The sequence below is a fragment of the Antechinus flavipes genome, chromosome 4 (assembly GCF_016432865.1).
Source record: "Antechinus flavipes isolate AdamAnt ecotype Samford, QLD, Australia chromosome 4, AdamAnt_v2, whole genome shotgun sequence".
Taxonomy (NCBI): domain Eukaryota; kingdom Metazoa; phylum Chordata; class Mammalia; order Dasyuromorphia; family Dasyuridae; genus Antechinus; species Antechinus flavipes.
Genome location: NC_067401.1, coordinates 475,325,395 through 475,336,916, shown reverse-complemented (window position 1 = coordinate 475,336,916; position 11,522 = coordinate 475,325,395). Strand labels below are relative to the sequence as shown.

Here is an 11,522-nt window from a genome sequence, read left to right as displayed (position 1 = left end):
ACCATATTTCAAGAAATCACAAAACTACTAAGATCTCTCAGAATCAGAAGTCAAAGAAAAATACAAAGAATTCACTAGCTAAATCATGAAGAAAAGCCAAAATGAAAACTTCCAGGAATATAATAACCAAAATCCAGAACTTCTATATCAAAGAAAAAAATGTCACAAGGAGTCAGAAAAAGAGAATGTAAGTACAAAGGAGTCACATTTGGGACCATAGCAATTATAACTATAAAGGGGAAGAGCTAGGAATATGATATTCCTAGTCAGGCTTAAAACCAATCATAACTTATCCAAAAGAAACTACATTACCTCCTCACAGAGGGGAAAAAATGAACTTTTATAAGAAATAGAGGACTTCCAAGTATCCCTGATGGAAAGACCAGAGCTGAGTAGAAACTTTGAAATATAAACATAGAAGTCAAGAGAAACATAAAGTTGACATGAGCAAGCAATCATGAGGGACTAGATAAGGATAAACTGTTTACATTCTAATCTGGGAAGGTGGTATGTGTACGGTTTAAGATATCTATCATCATTAGGAATGACTGTCTAATTAAACAATCTAATCTAATTAGATTAACCTGGGAGTGGTTCTGTTATGCTTAAAAGAAGAATGGAAAGGAAGGGAAAAGAGGAACATCCTGAGGGTAAAGGGAAAAGGGATAGGAAGGATGGGGCAAATAATCTCCCATAATTGAGATACACAAATAAAAGTCTATGTAAGGATTGTAGGGGAATGAGCAACACCTGAAGTTCACTTTTATCTTACTTGGTCAAAAGTATGGAGTATCAAAATACATTTCATACAGGGAAATAGGAAGTAAAGGGAGAAGGAAAAGGGAGATTTAGAGAGAAGCTAGACTAAGAGAGTGATTAGACAAGCAAAACTAAGTAAGGAGAATGGAATTGAAAGAGGCACTTGAAAAAAAAAAGTAAGAATCTGTTATTGTATTCTGAGTGAGGAAAGTAGAAGAGGGACAGGGGAACAGAAGCAGCTTCCATCAAATTTCAGCATTAGTGCTGAGCTAACTCCTCTTCATTCCCATCTTTTTCTTTATGAAGAATGGGTATGAAATAAAGAGAAAGAAAAGTATGAGAAGATATGATGGAGATAAATACACAATTAACAATGATAACTATGAATGCGAGTAGGATGAACTCAAAAGAGCAGAGAAAAATGTATTACAACTCAGAATACAACAAAAAGTTCTATATAAGAAATACACTTGAAAGAGAAAGCTTCACACAGAGTTAAAACAAAAAGTGGGAGTAAAATCAATTATACTTTAGTTGAAGCGCATTGGCAAAGGTGACCAAAAAAGGGAAAATGACAAATTTCTAGAAGCTGTGAGAAAAAAGTCACATTGTCCAGAGTCACAGAGCTAGAAAATATCGAGTCAGATTTGAGTTCCTAATTTCTGATGTCAAGTTCAGCATTCTGTTGAATGTTACTGTTCTGTTCTGCTTAGATTTGTGGTTCATTATTATCATTATATTAAATACCCTGGACTATGGACTGTACCATTGTAGTAAATAATCTTAGATTTTGTATATTTTGGTAAGTGTGTTACAGAGTTTTGGAGGGGAATGATTTGTACTAACTATACCATAATGATAAATACAGTAATTCTTGTTTCTAAAAGCTAAGTCTGACTAACATATACATGTTTATATATAATGTAATATACATAATATATATAATGTATATATGTATAAATCATGAGGAAAAGCATATTACTGGGGACTTGAGTACTATAGCATGAGAAAAGATGATCCCTGAATCTTTCAGTCTTCTTGGAGAATCCAACCTTCCATTTGAGAGTAGGCAGGATAGTCCCAGAACAATGCTAACCTAGGCTGCTGACTTTTGGCACCATCATTAAATCTAACAGGTATAGCTGGCCAATTTCTAGCACTCCATCACGCAGAATACTCTTTCCTTCCTTGTCACCAAACGCTGCCCAGTGACCTGCCATCATCAACATTTCCCTTTCCTAGGTGGAGGCGGCGGGACCCTGTTCACAGATTGTTAGACTTGAGTAAGAAGATGAGACTCACAGGTAGGACAAAGCACTTTGAATAAACATATGCTAACAAAGCAAGTTATCTGGAAGTAGAATTGCTAACTTGGGAGGAAGCTGATTTTTAAAAATTAAATATCAGATAAAGGCTAAATGATCATTTGTTAGGTGTATTTTAGCGGGAATTCTTTTTTCATGTATGAGTTTAGCTGGATGGTCAATGAGCCAATTTAGATACCTAATCTTACAAAGAGCTGCTGCATCAAAGTAATGTATATTATGTCTTTTGAAGATGTTAGAGTGATAGATAAATGTCAATTATTAATTCCTCTTCCTAAATGACCACTCTACAAAACTTGATGATAGTTTTTATGGATTCTGCTCCCATCCAACCACATCGGGAGTATTTTGTTCTGGACGCTGCCGTTTGACATTGATGATCTAGAAAGTGTCCAAGGGATATCAATTAGAGTGATGTAGGACTTTGAATTTATGCCATTATGAGGTTGAAGGAATTGGAAATGTTTAGTCTGGAGAAGAGCCCAGAGGGGGATATGCACCAGGGAAGAGTAGGTCTCAGACCCACACAAAGGACACCCCCAAACTGTCCTGGGGGTGGGGGGAAACCCCCAATGTCACACTGGAACATTGCAACAAGAATAGGTGACCCCTGGCAGCTTAGCAAACTCAGTCCCAGGTCATAGATCTAGGGTGAAGGGAAAAGGGAGCCCATGTGGTAGCAATGTTCCCAGAAATAAGAATAAGGGGGTGGATAGAGAAAGGAGGACATTCAGAAACAGCAACAGCAGCAGTGGTGTAGCTCAGACCTCAGGCAGAAAGCAGGGGTCTCACTTCCAAGTCTAGCTTAGCCTGAAGGGAATAATCAGGGAATCCAGCAGTATAATTCTGCTGCTGGAAGCCAAAAGAGCTTTCCCCCCGTTGGCTGATGGGGCAAGGTCCAGCAACAGTCAAAGCTTGGACCCAAATTCAGGTCAGGAACTTGTAGAGCTCAGAGTAGCCTGAAGGTGGGGAGTTAGAAAAAGCAATAATTAGACTAACTCTAGATTATTTGGAGAGCACTGAAAATCTAGATTTCTAGAATTTATCTAAAAAAACTAGATAAAATTCTAGATTATTTGGAGAGACTGTTCCTGATATTCTGGAGTAACACAATACTCAATGTTTCCAAGAAAACAGGAACAGGATCAGCCCAGACTTTCCCTCTAGAAGTTTTAGAAGACCAACATCAAGTTCAAAGTCAGGAAGTAGACTGAAGGAATAGGCAAGCAAAAAACACCCTCACCATAATGAGGTATCATGTTGGCAGGGATGCTCAAGCACAAACACAGAAGAGAATTATTCCAATTCCAAAGCCCTACAGGCATTACCACAGAAAAAAACATAGCATAGAAAAAACTCAGCTAGAATTCCTGGAAGAAATTAAGCAAGGAATTAAAAAGAATTTTTAATGTTTTTATAAAATAAATAAAAATGCTTAAAGAAAAAATTGGAAAAGAAATGAGAGCCATGGAAGAAAGAATTGGAAAGAGGATTATTTGCTTGGCACAGGAGAAGTAAAACCTTGCCCAAACAACAAACACCTTAAAAATTCATGTGAACCAAAAAGAAGCCAATGACTCCATGAGAAAAGAAATTTTAAAGTTTTCTTTAAGAAGTTCAAAAAAGAGAAGAAAACATAAGATATCTCATAGCAAAACCAAGTTGGAAAACAGATAATGGAGAAAAAATTTAAGAATCCTTAAGCTGAACACCATAACCAGAGTTTTAGACCAATTTCAAGAAATGTTAAAACTGTCTAGATCTTTGAGATTCAGTGAACAAAATGGAAATAGAAAGAATTCACTAGTAAATTCCTGAAAAATACACCCAAATGAAAACTCTCAGGAAGTTCCATAGCTAAAATCCAGAGTTTCCAGATTGAAGAAAAAAAATACTGTAAAACAGTCAGAAAGAAAGGATTCAAATATCAAGAAGTATCAGTAAGGACCACACATAATTAAGCAGCTACCACTATAAAGAAGCAGAGAACTTGAAATATGATATTCCAGAAGGCAAAGGATACGGGCTCACAGCCAATAACTTACCCAGCAAAATGGAGCATAATACTTCAGAGGGGAAAATGGGCTTTTTAATGAAATAGAGAAATTCCAAGCATTCCTGATGAAAAGACCAGAGCTGCAGAGAAACCTTAAAGTACAAACATAGGAATGAAGAGAGACATAAAAAGGTAAATATGAATGGACAATGATAAAGGACTAGGCGAAAAATAAATTGCTTACATTCAGATATGTGAAATGATACGTGTATGTCTTGTGAACCTTATCATCATAAAGTTTCATAGAAGGACTCCAATTAGACAAGGCCTAAGAGTGGTTCTATTATGCCTTGGTCTTTTTTGGTTTTTAGTCATATTTTATAATATATACATTTATATTTAGACATACATAAATAATTGTTTCTATTTATAATATAACTTACAAAGCACATACATAAACATATAAATTATTAGATATGCATATATTTTACTTATAATATATATTCACACAATATACATATGATGTTTTAGATTTATTTTGTGTGTTTATGTGTATGTATATATATGTGTGTGTGTGAATGTATGTGTGTATCTATCTATAGAGAGAGGGAAAGAAAGAGAGAGAGAGGTGGGGAGAGGAGAGAAAAAGAAAGAGACAGAGAGAGAGAGAGAGAGACAGACAGACAAAGAGTTTTCTCCTAGTAGAATGTAAAATTCTTGAGGACTGCCTTGATGATCTTAAGAAAAGAATGGAAGGAGAAGAATACACATAATGTGTAGAAAGAGGAAAAGGGAAGAAATGAATATGGGGAAGTAAAAAGTGAAGGAGATTAAGAGAGAGATTAATCCCAAACAAAACAAATGCTAAGTATATATAAAAAATTTTAATTCCTTTTGAGATGTCAAAGAATAGGAATTAGAAGGGGTGCCCATTAACTAGGAGGTGGATGAACAAGTTATGAGATATAAACATGATAGAATGCTATTGTATTGACTTCTAATCAGAAAAATGATTAACCGGGACTCCAGAGGTCTAATAATGAAACATACTACCCCCTTCTATTAGAGAAGGAAAGGCTGAGGATAAAGAAAGAGACAAATCTTTTTTAGAGCATGGCCAATGTAGACATTTGTTATGAATAACTATACGTGTGAGTAACAGGTCTTGTTTTTCATGTGCTCTCAATATGTGTGTATGTGTGAGCAGTAAAAAACTAATATTTAAAAATTAAAAAAATTATTTTTCTAAAAGTCTATCAATGGGGTAGATAGATGGAGCAATGGATAGATTACCAGTCCTGGAATCAGGAAGACCTGAGTTCAACTTCAATTTCAGATCTTACTAGCTGTGTGACTCTAAGGCAGGTCCTTTAATCCTGATTGCCTCCCCTACCACTTATGTCCTTCCTTCAGCCAAAATGCTATCACATGAAAGAGAGAAGAGAGCCCAAGAGGATAGAATTAGAAAAGATGGAAGTTGCAAAAAAAAAAAGCTCAGTTAGGCTAGTTAGAGAAGGATACTTTCTAGTAATTAGAATGAATAAAGTTGTAATGAGCTACATTAGAAATAATGAGTTCTTCCCCTCTGGAAGTCTTTAAGCAGAATCCAAATGACCAATTGCTGGTATGTTGTAATGGAGATTATTTTCCAGAGATGATTATGAAGGTTCATTCTAACTCATCAGCATCATCTATTTCTCACTCCCTATATATAAATGTATATAATACATATATACATTATACATAATACATAAATAAATATATATAAATATATAAAAGGGCTCTGTCCCAGGTCTTTATATTTTTCACTCCAGGCTCTCTTGTGACCTTATTAGCTCCTATGAGTACAATTATCACCTTTATGTAGGTGTCTCACAAGTCTATATATCCAGCTTTTATCTCTTTCCTTCACTCTAATTCTACATCACCAGCTACCTGCTGGATATTTCCATTACTATCTCAAAATATCAAAAATGGCCCTCATTATCTTTCCCCAAAACTAATTCTCCTAATTTCCCTATTGCTTGTCAAAAATACCATTATTGAGTATTGATTGCAATCCTAAAATATCAGGCTCTTCCTGAGTAAAGATCAGAGTGTGAACCAAGATAGCAGTGATCACACCAAATTATACCACCTCAGAGGCACGAAACATTTCCAAACACCCAGAACTAATAGTGAAAACAGCAGTGTGGAAAAAGCCTGAAATGTAAGCCAGATCCCATTCCCCACCGCACCTGGAATGGAGCCCAAGATTAATATAAAGTTCCAAATCAAGAAATGGAATATATACTAGTCAGTATCCCAAAGAGATTATAAAAGAGGAAAAAGGACCTATACGTACAAATATATTTGTAGCAGCCCTTTTGGTAGTGGCAAGGAATTGGAAACTGAGTGGATGCCCATCAGTTGAAGAATGGCTGAATAAGTGATAGTATATGAATGTAATGGAATATTATTGTTCTATAAGAAATGATGAGTAGGCAGATTTCAGAAAAGCCTAGAAAGACTTACATGCACTGATGTTGAAGGAAGTGAGCAGAATCAAATCATTATTCACAGTAATAGCAATATTATGTGATGATCAACTATGGTAGACTCAGCTCTTCTCCATGGCGCAGTGATCAAAGACAATTCTAATAGACTTGGCATGGAAAATGCCAGCTGAATCCAGAGAGAGGACTATGGAAACTGGATGTAGCTCAAAACATAGTATTTAAACATTTTGTTGTTGTTGGTTGGTTGGTTGCTTTTTCTTTCTTGTGTTTTTTCCCCTTTTGATCTGATTTTTCTTATATAACATGACAGATATGGAAATATGTTTAAGAGTACTGTACATGTATAACTTATATCAGATTGGACTTTGTCTTGGGGAAAGGGAGGTAAGGGAGAAAAGGAGAAAAAATTTGGAACCCAAATTTACAAAAATGAATGTTGAAAACTATGTTACATGTATTTGGAAAAATAAAATAATGTTGAGAAAAAATAGAGTGAAAATTAGCAAATAAACAAAAAAGGTAACCTGCCCATAAAAAGCTATTATGATGATAGGGAGGATCAAGATATAAACTTAAAAGAAGACAACGAAGTCAAAAGAGCTACAAGCAAAGTATTAAAGAAAAATTTCCGCAAGAATTTCTGGAAGAGCTAATTCAATAGAGTGTTAGAGGAAAAATTAGGTAAAGAAATGAGAGCAAAGGAAGAAAACTGTAAAAAGACAATTAACATCTTGGTAAAAGAAGTGCAAAAATATTGAAGAAAATAACATCTTAAAAACCAGAATTGACCAAATGGAAAGAGAGGTACAAAAAAATCACTGATGAAAATAACTCCTTAAAAAGCAGAATTGGGGGCAGGTAGGTGGTGCAGTGGGTAGAGCACCATCCTTGAAATCAGGAGAAGCTGAGTTCAAATCTGGATCTCAGACATGTAACACGTCCCAGCTGTGTGACCCTGGGAAAATCACTTAATCCCAATTGCCTCAGCAAAAAAAAAAAAAAAAAAAAAAAAAGCAGAATTGGCCAAATTCAAAACTCACTAAGAAAATAATTCCTTAAAATTAGAATTGGACAAATAGAAAATGATGACTTCTTGAGACACTGAGAAATAATAAAACAAAGTCAAAAGAATGAGGAAAAGAAGAAAATATGAAATATTGTTTTGGAAAAACAACTGACCTAGAAAATATATTAAAGAGAAATGATTTAAGAAGTATTGGATTACCTGAAAGTCATGATCAACATAAAAGCCTGGACATCATACTTTAATTAACAAGGGAAACTTCCCCTATGTCCTGAATCCAGAGGATAAAATAGAGACTGAAAGAATCTACCAATTACTATCAGAAAAAAGATCCAAAAAGAAAATTTCCAAATTCCAGAGTTCCCAGATCAAAGAGAAAATATTTCAAGCAGCTAGAAAGAAACAATTCAAATATCATGGAGCCATAGTTAATATCACAAAAGATTTAGCTGTTTCCATGTTATAAAATCAAAGGGTTTGAGATATGATATTCTCGAGGGCAAAAGAGCTAGAATTACACCAAAAATAACCTATTCAGCAAAAGTGAGTTTAATCCATCAAAGGAAAAAGTTGTATTTAATGAAAAAAAAGGACTTTCAAGCATTCCTGAAGAGAATAGACAATTCCAGAGCTGAATAGACATTTTATTTATTATTATTATTATTTTTTTGCTGAGGTAATTGGGGGCAAGTGACTTGCCTAGGGTCACACAACTAGGAAATGTTACACGTCTGAACCAGATTTGAACTCAGGTCCCCCTGACTTCAGGGCAGGTGCTCTATCCACTTAACCACCTACCTGCCCCCTGAATAGAAAATTTTAACTTTCAAATACAAGACTTGAGAAGCATAAAAAAAAAAAGACCTGGGAAGATTTATATAAACTCATGCAAAGTGACGTGAGCAGAATCAGAACACTGAACCTTAACAGTGATATTCTAAGGGTAATCAACTGTGAAACTTTTAAGACAATTCCAAAGGGCCCATAATGAAAAATGTTATTCACCTCTAGAAAGTGAATTGATGAACTTTAAGTGCAGATTGAGGATACTATTTCAAGCTTGCTTTGTTTTTATTGTTTTATTTTGTTTTGTGTTTTCTTTTGCAACTTGACTAACATGTATAATTGTTAGCATATGTATAACTGAAGTCAAAGTGTTTGCCTTCTCAAGAAGGAAGGAGAGAATTTGGAACTCGAAATTTTTTTAAATGATTGGCAAAAATTCTTTTATATGTAATGGGAAATAGTTGACAAAATGAATAAAATTTTCAAAAAATACAACTGTCTTTCTTAGTCATTCATTTCCTATCTGACTGCTCTTCTTTGGATTTCTTTAGGACTTGGTATCTCACCATCCTATAAGATCATATGAGTCATGGTACTTATACCTTATAAATACTTTCTTCCCTGAAACCCCTCTGATTGGAGAGTGGAACAAAGAGCATGTAGTTTCAATGACAAAATATAAAGGCTCTGACAATAAAACTCAAAAAATCAGAAAAGTTTATCCGTAATTACATGGGCTTTCTGGGGTATGTGCTGAGCTTCCTGGGTCCCTTTGAAATTATTAGAGCAACAGAATGTCACTAACTCCTTGTGTGAATAGTACTGTTTTCTTATATTCGCTTGGGACTGGGTCTGGAACATCCAATTAAAAGTTATAGTTTCTTTTGTTTTCATCCCAGTGATTCTTCCCATGCATCTCTTAACTATTTCATTTTATTTAAACTCATTTATAGTTACATTTGGCATAAAGTAGTTAATAACAGGTAAAAAAGTAGAAGCATAGATTATCCATTCCGTACATTCCTCATATTTTACCCAGGCATTTCTCATCTCCTAGGCATGAGAATAACTCACAGATTGTTAAATTTATGTTTATTTTCATTTGGGAATTGAGCAAAGACAAACTACATGTCTGTCTCCTTGTTATATAAAAAAAGTAAAGCTTCCATGTGGTTTGGTTCCACAATGATAAGGGCAGCATTTGAGTGAAAATAAATGCGAGCAAGATTAGAAGTAACATTGTAATTTGAGGATATTACAGACTACTTATTCAGGAAGAAGAAATATATAAGAAATTCAGTAAGCCATATTGGATTTACATATATTTTTTTTTACCATGTTTAACATATATTGGATTCCTTGCCATCTAGGGGAGGAGGTAGAGAGAAGGGGATGGAATTGGAACATAAGGTTTTGCAAGGATCAGTGGAAAAAAATTATCCTTGGATATGTTTTGAAAATAAAAAGCTTCTATATCCCAAAGAAATCTTAAAGAAGGGAAAAGGATCTGTATGTGCACGAATGTTTCTGGCAGATCTCTTTGTAGCGGCCAGAAACTGGAAACTGAGCGGATGCCCATCAGTGGGAGAATGGCTGAATAAATTGTGGTATATGAATATTATGGAATATTATTGTTCTGTAAGTAATGACCAACAGGATTTCAGAAAGGCCTGAAGAGACTTACATGAACTGATGCTGAGTGAAATGAGCAGGACCAGGAGATCATTATATAATTCAACAATACTACTATATGATGATCAATTCTGATGGACGTGGCCATCTTCAGTAATGAGATGAACCAAATCAGTTCCAATAGAGCAGTAATGAATTGAACCAGCTACACCCAGCGAAAGAACTCTGGGAGATGACTATGAACCATTACATAGAATTCCCAATCCCTCTATTTTTGTCCACGTGCATTTTTGATTTCCTTCACAGGCTAATAGTACACTATTTCAAAGTCCGATTCTTTTTGTACAGCAAAATAACCATTAGGACATATATGCTTTAACATACTTAACATGTATTGATCAACCTGCCATCAGGGGGAGGGTATGGAGGGAAGGTGGGGAAAAATTGGAAAAAAAGGTTTGGCAATTGTCAATGCTGTAAAATCACCTATACATATAACTGGTAAATAAAAAGCTATAATGAAAAAAAATTTTTTAAATAAAAAAAAAGCTTCAATAAAAATTTTTAAAAAATAAGAAATTCAGTAAACCAATTGCAATAAACTTAGAATAGAGATACAATGTTGTTAAGTTACTTCTCCGAAAGACCATTGAGGGGCAGCCACATAGCACAGTGGAAAGAACACAAAACCTTTGAAACTTGGAACAGCACACCCTGCACCCTGGAAGCAGAGCCCTAATTTTTTTTTGTTATAGCTTTTTATTTACAAGACATATGCATGGGTAATTTTTCAACATTGATCCTTGCAAAACATTCTTTTCCAACTTTTCTTCTCCTTCCCCCTTCCCCCTTCCCCTAGATGGCAGGTAGTCCAATACATGTTAAATATGTTAAAGTATATGTTAAATACAATATATGTGTACATATTTATACAGTTCTCTTGTTGCACAAGAAAAATTGGATTTAGAAAGAAAATAAAGATAATCTGAAAAGGAAAACAAAAATCAAGCAAACAACAACAAAAGGAGTGGAAATGCTATATTGTGGTCCACACTCATTTCCCATAGTTCTTTCACTAGGTGTAGCTGGTTCTCTTCATTATTGAACAAATGGAACTGATTTGGTTCATCTCATTGTTGAAATCATCCATCAGAATTGATCATTATATAGTCTTCTTGTTGCCGTGTATAATGATCTCCTGGTCCTGCTCATTTCACTCAGCATCTGTTCATGTCAGTCTCTCTGGGCCTTTCTGAAATCAACAGCAGAACCTTATTTTAACAAAGAGTTGAAAGTCAAGAAATAGACCAGGAAAATGAGCAAACAACTGAAAAATATTCTGATCACATAAAGTTACTATGGTGACAATGAAGATCAAAACAAACACTCAAATAACAAATTCAAAGCTCCTCCATCCAAAGCCTCCAAAAATGATTTGAATTTATCTCAGACTATGGAAGGGCTCAAAAACAATTTTGAAAATGAAGTAAGAGAGATAGAGG

General features: G+C 34.8%; 1 long non-coding RNA gene across 1 annotated transcript in view; it reads left to right on the top strand.

The window, feature by feature from the left end:
* The first annotated feature begins 1,751 nt into the window (after positions 1-1,751).
* The window catches only part of LOC127563335 (uncharacterized), a 46,578-nt gene continuing 36,807 nt past the window's right edge, over positions 1,752-11,522 (top strand). Inside the window, exon 1 of the long non-coding RNA XR_007953949.1 lies at positions 1,752-2,063. This is a non-coding gene — a long non-coding RNA (uncharacterized LOC127563335). The remainder of the gene's footprint in view (positions 2,064-11,522) is intronic.